General features: G+C 40.5%; 1 protein-coding gene across 11 annotated transcripts in view; it reads left to right on the top strand.

Moving 5' to 3' along the window:
* DIS3L2 (DIS3 like 3'-5' exoribonuclease 2) overlaps positions 1-15,085 on the top strand; it is a 345,001-nt gene that overhangs the window by 89,617 nt on the left and 240,299 nt on the right. The gene's annotated exons all lie outside the window — the stretch shown is intronic.

The raw sequence follows: 15,085 nt of genomic DNA, 5'->3' as shown, positions 1-15,085 counted from the left end.
ATGCTGAACTTCTTTGGCTTGGGTACAGAAGAGATTTATTTGGTTCACATATTTACGTATAGTAAAATTTACCCTTTTTAGCATCTAGTTCTATGAATTTTAAAACATGTATTGATAATGCAGTCAAGATAGAAAACAGTTCCATCACACTGTTTTCTTGTGTCTCTTTTTTTTGCTGAGGAAGATTCGCCCTGAGCTAACATCTGTGCCAATCTTCCTCTTTTTGCTTGAGGAAGATTCGCCCTGAGCTAACGTCTGTGCCATTCTTCCTCTATTTTGTATGCGGGTCGCCCCCACAGCATGGCTCTTGACAAGTGGTGTAGGTCCATGCCTGGGAACTGAACCTGGGCCACTGGAGTGGAGCACATCAACCTTAACCACTAGGCCAAGGGGCCAGCCCCTCTTGTGTCTCTTTTTAGTCAACACTTCCTCTTAACCCCACAGCTCCTGCCAACCACGGATCTGTTTTATCTCCCTATGAATTTGCTTTTTCCAGAATGTGATAGAAATGGAATTATTTTGAGTCTGGCTTTTTTCTATTAGCATAATGCATCTGAGATTCATCCATGTTATTTAGTGTTGTTGAGTAGTATTCCACTGTGTGGATATTTCTAGAGTTTGTTTACCCATCCAGCAGTTGAAGGACATTTGGATTATTCCCAGTGTTTGACGATTGAAAATTAAACTGCTGTGGGACCAGCCCCAGTGGCCTAGTAGGTAAGTTCAGCACTCTCTGCTTTGGTGGCCTGGGTTTGGTTCCTGGGCATGGACCCACACCACTTGTTAATGGCCATGCTGTGGTGTCAACCCACACACAAAGTTGAGGAAGATTGGCAACAGATGTTAGCTCAGGGCTAATATTCCTCGAGCATTAAGAGGAAGATTGGCAACAGATATTAGCTCAGGGTGACTCTTCCTCAGGGGGAAAGAAATGTATAAGAGATTGAGTTTCTCCACATTCTCACCAGGACATAGTATTATAATTTTAACCATTTTATTGGGCATACAGTAATATTTCCTTTTTTGTTGTTGTAGTTTATCTTTTGTTTTGCATTTCCCTGATAACAAAATGATGCTGAACATTTTGTGTCTGTGTGCTCATTGGCCATTCATAAATAGTCCTTTCTGAAGTGTCTCTGCAAGTCTTTTACCCACTTTTTAATTGGTTTGTCTTCGTATTGATGAATTGTAAGATTTCTTTAATATGGATAAAAGTCCTTTGAGAGATATATATGTGTTGTTCAGATCTTCAAAGTCCTTATTGTTTTTCGTGTAGTTGTTTATACTTATTTGTTAAAACATCTATGATTGGCAATTTGTTTCTTTCTCCCTTTACTTTTGTCAGTTTTTGCTTCATCTGGTTTGAAGCTTTTTTATTAGGTGCATGCACATTTACAATCATTATATCTTCCTAATACATTGACTCTTTTGTTAACATGAAGTATTCCTCTTTGACCCCTGTAACACCTTTTTTCTTGAATTCCACTTTGATTTTCGTGTAGCTACTCCAGTTTTATGAGAATGTTTCAAAGATAGGAAAAGATAACATCTGTATGCTGATATGAGAAAGATTTATCGTGAGGGCACAGTGAAATGGGAGTGGGGAGAAGGTATTACCCAGTGAGCAGAGCTCTCAAGGCAATAAATAGTATTCAAAGCTAGATCACTCTCTCTGTGATTTCAGGCAGGAAGAAGGAGAGGATGGTTGCAGATACAAGTAGATCTTTAGAGTTGGCTATACCTTAAATCTATTTTAAAAATCTAGCAATAGGTACAGGATTTATAGTGTGCCAGCAACCACTGATCAAAGAAATGTAGTTTCAGTTTTATTATCAATACATGAGGGTAGTAGTTCAAGTGTTGGCTGAGTTTTCAGATAATTGTGGTTAATCTGTTAATAGTGAATTGGCTACATGGAACTTCATTCATTAGGCTCTGGGGTTGTGGCCCTTATATTAGTGTCCTGAATCTTCCTTGTCCTGAGAAGTTTTCATTGTGTACTGTCTGGTTTTCTGAAATGGTCTGCAAATCGAGCTTATTTTTCAGTGAGGTCCAGGGTATTGAGGTGTGTCTCAAGGATGTGAAATCCGTTTTGCTGGAAGTTGGTGTGATATGAAGGAATCTGGGGTCAGGTACTGCAGCTGAGTCTCTACATATGTAAAAACTTTACATACAGATAATCTTTATTTGACATGTGCTCTACATCCTTGAACATGTTGTTTAAACTTTTTAGGCTATTTTCTTTCCTGAATGATGTTAATCCCTGCTTTGATTCTATATCAAAAATTGTTGTGATTCTGGGGGCTGGCCCTGTGGCCTAGTGGGTAAGTTTGGCGCGCTCTGCTTTGGCCACCTGGGTTTGGTTCTCAGGTGCAGGCCTGCACCACTTGTCGGTGGCCATGCTGTGATGGCCACCATGTAGAAAATAGAGGAAGACTGGCACAGATGTTCTCTCAGGGCGAATCTTCCTCAGGAAAAAAAAATATTGTTGTGATTCTAAAAGAGGAATGATTTTAGGTTCAGGGAAACAGTTGGAAATTATGTCAGTAGGTTTCTACTGTGAATAAAAATACAGAAACTTGTCTTTAAAAACAACTCTACTTTTGACTTTTTAAAATCTGTTCCCGAACTTGAGAACTTGGTCTGATATTCTGCCAAACTCTTCCCTCCCTCTTTGCTCATGTGACATCAAAATATTTATCACCTTGCTACTGAGATGACTCTCGTTGGATTCTGCTGTGTTCTGTGAGCCAGGTCTCTTCTCAGGGGAAGCCTGCCTGCTTCTTACTCTCCTTGGTGGCTAGGTACAGAGGCTTGGGTGTACCACAGTTTGATTGTGGTTAGTTAGTTCCTTGTGGCTGTGCAGAAGAGGAGAGAGGGCATGTGTTACAGGACATCCATAATTGTGTTTCCAGTCCTGTCGTCTCTTAGGAACAGTGACCAGAGACCCTAAAGCCCGACTTGTCCATTTCTGCACTCTTCATCTCCTGTAGTCCAAGCGTGGTCTGCACAGTGGAGGGCTCCTTGAGAGATACAGATCATTTCTCCAAGAACCCTTTTTTTCTTAAAATATTTAAAACAAAATTGGACCAGTTTTAAAGGGAGTTATATAGTTTTCCTTATTGCAGCCACAGAGAAATAGAAAGAGGGAGACAGATCCTATTGTTCTGAGTTCATAGAAACTTATTCTTGAGTTAGTATGATCTAAGCCAGGAAAGAGTTTGCCGTGGCCTGTCAATGGAATATAATGGAAAGAATTGGCAGGTAAGGTTAAAATGGTCAAAAAGGTGAGTGGGCATTGTGAAGGTCAAGGTCTTCGAATGGGAAACCAAAGAGCAGAGAATTAGTTTCTTTAGGGAAGAGAAATCAGATTTTCTAATTTCTGGAAATTTGTAGGCTGCTGGCATGGAGAGTTCCAGGGAATTTGTGGAGATAGAAGAGCGCCTGTAAAGAGACAAGTGAGGACTTGGGGAGGCAGTGGGTTCAGCAGTAGGAAGCCACATGTGCTTGTGAGGTTTGAGTTTGAAAGGCCTGGAAGAAAGTGGTAGTGGTGTTGAGGAGAAAGAGAACAGGGAAGGGAGGTGTTTTGAGGAGAAAGCCCAGAGTGATTTTTGATGTTTTGAGTTTCAGGTAATAGTAGCACAGGAAGATGGGCTTGTGTGGGAGACGTGGTGCTAGGTACTGCACTAAGTGCTGGGAGTAGAACAGGGAGCAAAAAGTTCCCTGCCTCCCTGGAGCCTGCATTTCACTGGGAAAGACATAATAACGTGAATAAGATACCATGTGTGGCATGCTAAACAGTGGTAAGTACTGGAGAGGAAAGAATCAACAAAACGAGAAAGAGAGATGTGAACTTGGGGATGGAGTTGGGATTCAAAATAGGTTGACCAAAGAAGGCTTCGTCAAGTAGATGACTTTGAGTAAGAACTGAAGGAAGTGAGGGAGCTATTCTTGTGGAGATCTTGGGCAACAGCAAATATGTGCCTGATGTCTTCAAGGAATAGCCAGGAGGCTGAGGTGGAGAATAGTTGGAGATGATGCTAGAGGGCTCATGATGTGGGTGTAAAGATCTGGTAGGGCCTGGTGTACATCAGTTAGGATTTGGGTGTTAGCTCTGATGGAGGTGGAAAGCCTTGGAGGATTTAGAGCAGAGAGCTGACATGATATGGCTTAGGTTTCACAGGCTCACTCTGATTGCTGTGTTGGGTCTAGACTGAAGGGGGCAAGAGCAGAAGCAGAGAGACCCCTTACACGGCTATTGCCTACGTCCAGGGGAGAGACGATGGAGCCTGAACCAGGGTGGTGGCAGAGAAGGTAGAGCTAACAGGATGAGCTGATGGATGTCGTGGTGTTTTGTGTGTGTGCGAGTGAGTGAGTGAGAGAGAGAGAGAGAGAGACAGAGAGACAGAGAGAGAGAGAGAGAGAGAGAGATGGGAATTAATTGATCCATAAGGATAACAGGATTTTTGGCCTGAGTAATTGGAAGAAAGGAGATAGTTTGCTCTGTTCCTGTTAACTAAATAAAAGGTACTTTTGGATGAACTACTGTAGGCAAACAATGTGTCCGGTAACACATATGCCTTTAAGAACGTCTGTAATATGTCTTTAAAATGATAGTGGTCCATGGTCATATTTTACAGTGAAAGAAGCTTATTGGCAAGCCTTGTCAAGAACTCTCTGTGGAAATATCAGTTGCTTTTTTTGGCTCCAAGGCATTTCCTGAACAGTGTATTATACCTTGTCCCAAGTGTGCCATTAAAGGATTTGAAAGTTTGTTAAAACATGTGTGGCAAGTGAGTGCTGTCACTTAAGCCTGGCCAGAGGAGCCAAGAAAGGAAAAGCAGCTCCTAGGTGGACTTGTGACATGCATTAGCGCTGAATCAGAGGCTCAGGTGGCGGGGTAGGCAGGACATTATCTCAGTGCATAAAGCCTTCAGCTGACACGCTTCTAAACAGCCCTTTCAGCAGAAAGTGCCTGTGGACATAGGTATATGTAAATCTTTTGGAAAAGCTCCATTATACCAAGTTGATAGCAACCCCCTGCCTCAGGGGAATGTAACAGAATTTATTTGCTGGAGCAGAATTTTCCAGTGCTAATATAGATCCGCTCTTTTTATAAGATTTAAAATAGCACTCTTCAAAGATGGCTTTTATGTTCAAGGAAGGGTTTTCTATATCAGTAAACAAACTATGAAATGTTTCGTGCTTGGAGTTTGGGTAAGCCCTGCATGATGGAAATGTTACTTGGCATTTTTATTTAGGATTCCATTTGAATTGTTTGTAGGAACTCTTTCTGTTGCTTCCCAGTTTTGAAATACATTATGAAGGAGAAGAAAAGTCTAATCAATGTCAACAGTTTTGAAGTGGCTAAATTCTTGCTTTTGGGGATTTGGAGTTGCTGTTTTCTGTTGGTCTAATTTATAGCGCAGTGTGGTGTCGTCCCCCCTCACCCCCTTCGAAGGGACGAGTTGGTGCTTCACACCTCTGGAGGAATTAGGAAATGTCCCTGGAAGCTGTGCTCAGATCTAGGCATTCTCTTCTTTATCTAGGCATTTGTGACTTTTCTTGCTAAAACTGTTGTTTTCACATTGAGGAGTGGTGAACTTTATGGTTACGTTTGAGTTTATATTGAAACTGGAGTTATAATTTAGATATGAAGGCCTAGAATTATTTTAGAAAACTGCGTTTGTTTAAATGTCTTCCAGTTTATTTGCGTTTGTATTTCTATTTGCTTCTCATGGTGATAAATTTAAACTGTGATGGAGTAATTGGTGACTCCTTCCTAGTTTCCGCACACATTGCATTAATGGCAGGCAGTGCAGTCTCAGGCGGTATCACGTACGCAAGCATCTGAATTCAGCGGCCCTTGCTGCTTGGTAGTTATTTTATTCATTTCTTGTAAGTTTTTTTTAGAATCCTTCTTTTACAGCTGATTCAAGTCTTTCTCATTCTCTTCGGAAGAAGAGAAAGGGAAACCAATATTTATTGATGTTTTATATGCCAAACATTTTGGGAGCCTCTGGAGAATATAAAAAATGATTGTGTGCGTCAGCCTCAGTGGCCTAGTGGTTAAATTCAGCGCACTCAGCTTCAGCAGCCCAGCTTCAGTTCTGGGGTGTGGACCTACAGTGCTCTTTGAACAGCCATGCTATGCTGACTGCCCAAATAGAGGAAGATTGCTAAAAAATAGAGGAAGATTGGCATGGATGTTAGCTCAGAGCGAATCTTCCTTAGGAAAAAAAAAAGTGAGTGTGACATGGTTTTCTGTCTGAAAACCAAGCGAGAAATATGCTAGCAAACAAATGGAACATAGACTGATTAAGAACCTTGTAATGAAAGAATAGTTAAGGAATAGCAGTGGAACAAAGGGAGGAAGTAGAATCTTTGCTTTTTTTTTTTTTCCCCAGATGTTTGCCATGCTCTTTATTTCATTTATTATTATTAATTCTTTTCTTATGAGAGGGAGGTTAGTCAGAGAAGCATTCACAGAAGAACTGGATCCTGAGTTTTGATTATTTGCCCGACAGGCAAAAGATGCAGCAGCATTTCATGCAGTGAATGTTAGTGGTGGGAGCTGTATGGACAGAGCTCCCTCTGAATCTGTTTGCAGGAAATCTCCCATAGGACTAAGAGCACTGGACTTAGAACCCTAGATCTGTGTGCATGTCACAGCTCTGTCATTGAGTAGCTGTGGGATTGTGACCTGTCTGAACCTGTTTTTTCCTTTGTGAGATAGAGATAACTATTCTCCAGTGTGTCACCCAAGGTCATTGTGTGAATCAAATCAGCTAGTAGGCGTAAAAGCACGGGACGACTGTGTAATGTGAATGTGAAGAGTGGTAATGAAAGTCTCAGTGTCTGTTATGATTAACATGTTCATAATGGTATTTAAATTCTCTCTACTTCACTAACTCCTGTTCCTTGTTGAACTCCTTTTATTTGAGTCTTTCTCAGGGCTCTATTCCTAGCTTCTCTTTTCAGTTGACACTTGGCCCTGGGACACCTTTGCTTAACTGCCATCCCATGTGGTTAATTCCCCAACTGGACTTCTGCCCTCCAATACTCTCTTCTGATCTCCAGACCTGCATTTCCAGCTGCCACCTGGATGTTTCTTATCACCTTGGGCTTCCTGGGTCTAAAGACTAAATTTGTTTCCTCCCATGCATGTTAACTTATTAAGCTCCTACCATGTTCCAGGCACCTGTGCTAAGAGCTTTTCATGTATTGTCTCAGTTCCCACAATAATGTTATGATGTTGGAAACTCTTGTCCTCATTTTAAAGATAATGAAACTGAGATTCAAAGAGATACTAAGTAACTTTCCCAAAGTGATATAGCTAGTAAGCGGCAGAGCCATGATGCAAACCCAGTTGTGTTGACTAGAGTCCCTGCTCTTAACTGCTTTCCTTTGCTTCCCCGCTTCACTACCTTACGGTACAGATGAGACTCATTACATTGGCGTTCAGGGCTCTTCGTGTCTGCTTCTGCACCCTCCTTTCACTCTCCCACTGTACACTTTCACTATTACTTGCCTTTTCTGAAGGAAAATTTGCATTTCCTTATCTCCTTGCTTTTGTATATATGTCCTTTCTCACCTTGGTCTTCTCTTTTTCATATAGTCACCTGTCAGAATCCTGAGGGAGGCAGGGCAGGGGAGTGGAATACGGCAGGGTAGGAGCCAAGTGGATCTGACTTCTACTTTACCTCACAGTTCTCGTCTGTTCTACACAGGGCTGGACCAGTTTACATTCATACCAGTAGCATATTGCTGCACATTCCTGCCGACGTTTGGGATTGTCAGGACTTCTAGTTTTTGCCCATCTGTGGGTTTGTAGTGATATCTCATTGTGGTTTTAATTTGCATTTATCTGATGACTAATGAGTCTGAGCACATTTCTATCTTTATTGGCTGTTTGGCATTTCTATTTTGTGAAATGCCTTTAAACCCTTTCCCCATTTCTCTGTTGGATTGTCTGTCATTCATTGATCTGTAGGTGTTCTGTATATATTCTGGATATGGCTTATCTTTTAAAATTTCTTTTATGTTATCTTAGGATAAAAGGAAAATTTTAATTTTAATGGAGTCGAATTTATCATTATTTTCTTTTATGGCACTACTTTTTGTGTATGTTTAAACGTATTTCCCTATGTATTTTCTCATATATTATTTTCTAAAATTCTGCCAGCCTTTTAGATTAGCTTCTTCCTTAGCCATTTTCCACTCATATGATTGCGTAGTTTCTCTCAAAAGTTTTTATCTTCAAAGTAGGGGGCTTCTACAAGGCATTTTGCCATTCCTTTGTGCTTATGTTCCCCTTAAAGAGCAGAAGTCATGCTATACCCACCCTCCTTTTCTAAAACGTGTGTCTCCTCCTCTCTTGGGTCTCAACTCGAGATGCTGGGCTTAGGCCTCCTCCCTATTTCTTTCAGTGCTAAGCTTCTCATAGCGCCTCCTCAGTTTCATCCCTGAGGGCTTTCAGGCTTCCTCCTGGGTACTATGGAAGAGGCCAGATTGCTGCTCTCCATCCCCCAGCGCATAGAGATTGCATCCTGATGGAGAGTGGGGGTCACCTTTTCCTCTCATCACACTTCCACACCCCTCTCTCGCCCAATTTTACCTTCCACAAGGAGACACTAGGTAGATTACGTATCTAACTTTGGTAAAACTAACAGCAAGGTATATCTGACAAACGTTTCTGTGTGTGTGTATGTGTGTGTGCGTTTGTGTTTGGGGGAGGTTCAAGGAAATTAAAATTAAGTGTTTAGAGTGCTATTTCTTGAGCATTTTTAGTAGCTGCAAGTGACAGTTTTATTTTGTATCAGTACTCCCCAATTGACATCAGCCTGTATTTTCACTGTTTCTGTTTATTTTTTTAAATTTTTGCCTTTTTAAAAATTATTTTTAAATTATTTCTTTTTGCTTGAGGAAGATTAGCCCTGAGCTAACATCTGTGCCAGTCTTCCTCTACTTTGTACGTGGGATGCCTCCACAGCATGGCTGATGAGTGGAGTAGGTCCACGCCCAGGATCCGAACCAGCCACCCTGGGCTGCTGAAGTGGAGCATGTGGAACGTCAACCACTCGGCCACGGGGCTGGCCCCCTTCACTGTTTTTTTTTTTTATTAGCAGGGTTTATGTGATGCTCATCCTACCCTGTTCATGGAACGAGACTGAGGGTGAAAAAGTTCTGTTTGACCCAGTGGTGTGATTCCCTCACTAATCCATTTCTGTCCTGTCCTCCAGAGACTAGACTAAATCTCCAAGGGAGAAGTAGTCCCAGTTGCAGCGTGCACTCGGAGTTATAAGTCTAGTCAGCTGCCTCACTCTCTCAGTTCTGTGGAGGAAACCAGAGGAATTTTAAAAGTCCTCAGTTAACCAGGTCAGTAATGTATCCATTTTCTCAGGCCCCCTTCCTGTCACTCTGAGCCCAGAGCTCTCCAAAATATTGATCAATCTGAACTGGTAGCCTTCAGCACCAGACCCTTTCCTTTCCTTACATGTACTTTCTTGTAGAGTATTTTCCATCTGTTTGTAGATGTGCATTCATTCTGTGGAGGTGTTCATCTAATCCTCAGAGGGATCACTAAACTTCAATGTTGAGAACCACTGAACTAGACTTTTCAGCTTTTTCCAGGTCAATCCCATAGAAGAAAGCCTCTTACTTTACGTATCCAAGGAAAATTGGGCCAACAGTTTCTAAGCCACATACTCTTGTGTCTAAACACTGTTCTGAAAGCTATCTTGCTCCCTAATGGTCTTTTGCATTCATTTCTTCATTTTTCTACCCATTTATCCATCTGTTTATTTATCAGATGTTGCGCACCTAGATTGATTATGCAAGTTGCTGTGGAATATACATATACGTGTAAGATGTAATTGGTGAGTATAGAGTGATACGAGATGAGGTAAATCACATACATAGATAACAGTAATATAGTGAGAAGAGGTATGCGTTGAGACTTTAGAAAAGAGAAAAATTACTCTTGCCTGGGGCAGGTAGAGAGAGATGCAGAGGAACTGGGAGGACAATGTGGTAGATTCTGGGTTATAGAAAATCCAGGCCATTTGGACCAGGTCTTGAGAGATGGATAGAGTTTAGATATATGGAAATGTTAGATACAGTGTGCCATCTCTGGTTCTTTACTCATTCAAATGAGACATGAGTACATACTGTGTCAGGCCTAGCCATGGTTACTTCATGGAGTTTATCAGGGAAGATAGATCCTGAACAGATCATTTCCTAGTTAATTGCTATATTCATTCATTCATTCAGCATATATTTGAGTGACCACTAAATGGTGTTCTTAACTCTTGGAATACAGCTGTGAATAAAATAGCCTTTGTGCTCGTGAAAACTTCATTCTAGTTGGGAGACAGAAAATAAATAAATATATAATGTATTGTCAGCTAGTGATAAGTGTAGTGATGAAAAATAAAGCAGGGTAAGAGGATAGAGTGATGACAGTGAGGTGGGGCTGTTTTAGTTAATGTGATCAGGAAAGGCCTCTCTGGGAGGAAGACATTTGAACAGAGACCTGAACAAAATGAAGAGAGCGAAGCCTCTAAATAGCTGGGCAAAGAGTTTTCCAGATAGAAGGAATAACAAATGCAAAAACCTCAAGATGGAAGGTTTTAATGTTCTAGGAGTAGCAAGAAGATCTCTAGAATTGAAGTGTAATTTGCAAAGGAAGAAGTAGTAGAAAATGAGAATGGAAAAATAGATATGGGTCAGATTTGACAGGACCTTGTGGCATGGAGATAGAAGGATGTTGGGAAGCTGTTGGGATAATGACATGATTTGATTTATGTTTTTTTTTTAAAGATTGGCACCTGAGCTAACATCTGTTGCCAATCCTTTTTTTTCCCCTTCTTCTCCCCAAAGCCCCCCCGGTACATAGTTGTGTATTCTAATTGTAGGTCCTTCTGAGTCTGCTCTGTGGGATGCCACCTCAGCATGGCCTGACGAGTGGTGCTAGGTCCGCGCCCAAGATCTGAACCCATGAAACCCTAGGCTGCCAAAGTGGAGCACATGAACTTAACTACTTGGCCACCGGGCTGGCCCCTGATTGATGTTTTAAAAGGGTCACTTTAGCTGCTTTGGTCCAAAATGGAAATCAGGAGACCAGTTATTGCAGTAGGTCAGCAAGGAGATAAAGGTTGCTTGAATTTGTGTAGAAACAGTAGTAATGGCAAGAAGGTACATTGTAAAGGAAGGGCCAGTGGGCTCTTCTGATGGGTAGATGTGGGGTGTGAGAGGGACAGAGTCAAGGGTGATGGCATAGTTTGGTGCCATCTGCTGAGAGAGGAAATGCTGGGAGAGGAGTGGGTTCAGGTGAGGACCAAGGCTTCTCTTGTTTGAGGTGCCAACTGACATCCAAATGAAGATGTCCCGTAGGCAACTGGATGAGTCTGGAATCAGGGGAAAGATTGAGGATGGGCATTTAATTTTGGTAATTAATAGCTTATAGAGAGATTTAAAGCTATGAGACTGGATGAAATCACTGAGGGAGTGAGTATAAATGGATCCTCTCCCTCATGTTGTTTAACATGTTCCTCTATTCCCTGTATCAGATCAGATTCAAGTTCATTTTTTGGGGGAAAAATGCTTCATAGTTGGTAGTATGTACTTCCTGTTATAGTGCATCAGGAAGCACTTCAGTTCTTTCCCTTTCTAAGATGTTCATATTGATCAGTGGGTTCAAGTATTGCCAGTCTGGTCCATCGATTATAAAACTCCATCCCCATCAGGTTATGACTTAGTGGTTTTAGCAACCGTTAATGATCATTTCCTGAATCCATATTTCAGTAGGAATGGCAAAATGGTAATGTTGAAAGTCTTTTCTTCCTTCTTAATTAGCTGAAACTCTTCTGTAAAGAAATTTATCTCATCAACTATTTGGTTAGCCTGAGGTATAGTGTATAGGAAAGGCAGGAAAAATGCTTAAGAGTTTTCTAAGGTTGACCAGAGAGAGCCCTTTCATGTTGATTCCTGAGTCCTTTAGATAAGACCCTAGTAGCCTTTCATAGCTTCCTTGCTTTCCTGGTATGACAAGATGTTCCAGGGTCATTTTGTCTATTTCCTGTTCCGGATTTGAATTAGCCGTTTTTCTAAGGAGTCCTGCAAGCCTCACTCTTAACCAGTATGTGATAAGGAATGGTTTTAGAGTGCTGTTTGTATCCTGCGATCTTATGATCATCTCTTTTCCTCTTACCATTTGTTCTATTCTTGGGTCTACTGGGATGACAAAATAGAATGAAAATACTTTTACAATGCAACATATTAATTTATATTTTAATTACACAGTTTTAGATGACTTGATTTATTCATTAAGTCCTGCTACCTTACAGCATATTTTGCTTTAGTAACTCAAAAGTGAATTTAAGGCCTAAAACACCAGTTCTTGAGTGTAGCTAATCTAAACTGTGGAGATTATGGTTGGGTTGGTGTTAAAATGTGCTATCCAGTTAAGCCTGCTGTACTCTGATTATTGCTTTCCACTGATCTGTTCTTCCCCTTGACTTTTCCTTGAACTTTGTATATGTGAGCCAAAGCATAATTGTTAATAAGGAGGTAGGCAGAATCCTGGTGATTACAGAATTCTCGTTATAATTTACATACATATGTATACGTACAAAGAGAAAAACCACCTTTCATTGTGGGATAGTTAAAGCCTTTAAATTTTAGAAAGTCAGAATTCTGGTTCCCCTTGTAATATTTTCTCTATGGCCTGTGGGAACCAAATTCTTTGTGAAACCATTAATGGCAGAAATAAATACATAATAGAAACCAAAGACCTGGACCCTTTTTTTAACTCTTACTGGAAGACTACCTTTTACCTGCTCGTCTAACTCCAGCATGTCGTTTTCTTTCACCTCTGCCCCCGGCTCTTCTTCCTCTGAGAGAAAGTATGTGTGGGGATGATGTAGAAAAACAGTAGACCAGTGGTCATGTTGTAGCCGCTATGCTTTAGACACAGGGTGTGCACCGTGCCTCCTGCCTGTGCTGTGTGCTCTCCTGACAACACCCAAAGTTGTGCTAATTCTTTGAGGATGGTCAGGGGCAGATCTTCCTAAATGTTCTTGAATTTGCCAGGCACATTTAAGGGAATTGAATAGGTTTGCTGATTTGAGTGATGTCAAATTCTCTTTCTTCTCTAATTGTCAGTAAATTCTCTACTTTTTGAATGATCTTCTTTGGGTCATGTGTGAAAACAGGACTTACGTGAGAAGGCAGAAGTGCACAGAGGAGAGCTGGTTTTATAATTGTAATATTAACTGAAAGACTTAGCTGTGGCTTCACTCATATGTTCTTATGTAGGAAGGGGCCTGAGGGAATCTTTTTAGGGATTTCTGGCTAAACATTTTTTTTTTCCCCACTATCAAAGAAAAGGAGCCTTGTTTGTTTTAAACTTCTTATGGGAAGAATGAACAAATGAATGAAAGATTGAACGAATGAATGAGTGAATCTGATGACTGAAAACATGGCAAGAGTTGAAAGAAAATTTCATTAAATATATTCAGAAATTGGGAATCAAGTTTTCAAAAACTATTAGAAGACACAGTTTTGCTCAGAATAATTAACCATTATTTACATGTTTTTCTGTTACCACATCTTCATGAAGTCAATTTTTTAAAAACTTTGGGAATCTATTTTTAAAGTCTATATTCTAGTTGTGAATATCTTTGTAATATTTTAGTAAGATTTTCTGGGTGGATGTTATAATATTGATTGTCTGGAGATGGTTATATTAATTGGAATCTGTGACATGAAGATGTTTTGGGAAAGATTTCTTTTAATAACTTTTTCTGTCTTGTGTAAGATGAGGATCTTTCATCAAGCGTGATCTTTGTGTGATCTAATTTGAACGTGAATCTGGTTTGTTGAAGGCAGGTATCTATTTTGAAACCTCGAGATTAAACTCAGAAAAATATTAGGTTTTCAAATATAAGGACAGAGAAACTGTTAGAGAGCTCATTCTCTTCATTCAGGTCTCTGCTCAAAGGTCACTTCCTCCGGGAGGCACCTCCTAAACACCCTGCTGGGAAACCAGCCTCACTCTCTCAGAACTAACGTTGTTTTTACTATGTATGTTTTTACTAGAACTTATCACTATTAGACCATTTTGAGTGTGTACATTTCTGTATCTGCCGCCTAGAACAGTGCCTGGCACCATGAAAGGTACTCCGTAATGATTTGTTGAATGAGAAAATTGTTCACCATCCGTCTCCCCACTAGAACGTAGTCTTCATGAGGATGCCTGGCATGAGGTTAGCCTTCCAGCATTTGTTTGAAAGAATGAAATGAATGTGCTACCAATATTGATCTTTTTTACATTCATATATATACATATGTGATCACATTTTAATTATATATGTTTAAATATACATGTTTAAATTTCACTGGGTTTCTCATCCAGAAATGTATTCTTAAAAGGATGTGGTGTTCTAAGTAACATCTAGAACCTACAAAATCTACTTTCTTTTTTGCTAATGTAGATGGGAAGATTTTTATATAGGATAGCCTTTTTTTTTTCAGCGACTAAACACCTGGTGTGTTTTAATATAATACCCATAGCAACCAAAGAGTACTGTCATGTGACAAACTCATTAAATGGATTAGTATCTAGGTTTTTTTCTCCTATTTGCTTCATTCTTTTTTTAATTGAAAATATTTGAGGGGCCAGCCTGGTGGTGCAGCGGTTAAGTTTGCGTGTCCTGCTTTGGTGGCCTGGGGTTTGCCGGTTCTGATCCTGGATGCAGACCTGTGCACTGCTTGTCAAACCATGCTGTGGCAGGCATCCCACATATAGAGGAAGATGGGCACGGATGTTAGGTCAGGGCCAGTCTTCCTCAGCAAAAAAGAGGAGGATTGGTGGCAGATGTTAAGCTCAGGGCTAATTTTCCTCAGGAAAAAAAAAAAGAAAATATTTGACATGTTGTGTAATGCTTTATTCTTATTGCTAGTGTAAATGTCCATCAGTTGTATGCTCTCTCTGCTGATTTCAGGCCTCAAAATGGAGAATTAAGTGTTTATATTTTTTATGAGAACTTTTTTTTTTCTTTTGAGGAAGATTAGCCCTGAGCTA

Source organism: Equus asinus, chromosome 19, assembly GCF_041296235.1.
Source record: "Equus asinus isolate D_3611 breed Donkey chromosome 19, EquAss-T2T_v2, whole genome shotgun sequence".
NCBI classification, from domain to species: Eukaryota; Metazoa; Chordata; class Mammalia; order Perissodactyla; family Equidae; genus Equus; species Equus asinus.
This window is presented reverse-complemented; position numbering and strand designations above follow the sequence as displayed.